This window comes from Orycteropus afer, unplaced genomic scaffold (genome assembly GCF_000298275.1).
Source record: "Orycteropus afer afer isolate SDZICR_OR568_19922 unplaced genomic scaffold, OryAfe1.0 scaffold00358, whole genome shotgun sequence".
Taxonomy (NCBI): Eukaryota; Metazoa; Chordata; class Mammalia; order Tubulidentata; family Orycteropodidae; genus Orycteropus; species Orycteropus afer.
The window spans coordinates 2,598,869-2,599,513 of record NW_006921945.1 but is presented as its reverse complement, the minus strand read 5'-3'; positions in this window follow the sequence as shown (position 1 = coordinate 2,599,513).

The following is a 645-nucleotide window of genomic DNA, read 5'->3' as shown; positions in this document are numbered from 1 at the left end:
TCCAAGTGGTTGACAATAGTAGCCAGGCACCATCTAGTTCTTCTGGTCTCATAGTCGTATAGGCTGTAGATCAGATGGTGTACCAGTCACTAGGACTAATTGTTTCCATGAATTTTTGGTTTCCTTCATTCTTCTTGGCTCTGGATGAAGAGAGACCCATTGTTGCATCTAGATGGCTGCTTGCATGCTTTTAAGATCCCAGTCGCTACTCGCCCAGTAGGAGGTGGAACAATGTTTTGTGTAGTATGTTATGCCAATTGCTTGATGTCCTCTTCGACTATGGTCCCGAGCCCACAGGTTCAACTATTCGGTCCCTCTGGGTAGCTGGCTGTGACCAAGCAGTGACTACAACCTTGCCCCTTGTCAGCTCCACTATACACCAGGGAATTCAGATCATACACATAAAGTTATAGGACCATTGTCTGCCAACCCTATACCTGTTCTTGGGTACACTCCTCACTTCATACACATACCTAATAGTTCAGCCCGTCCACCCCTCTATCCACCCATATAGCAGTGTCTGAGGAGGCAAAATATTCTTTAAGAAATGAGCTATTATTTCTTCTTTCTTTAATTGTGATTTGGGTGAAGATTTACAGAGCAAATTCACTTTCCATACAGCAGTTCACATACACTTTGTCTCAT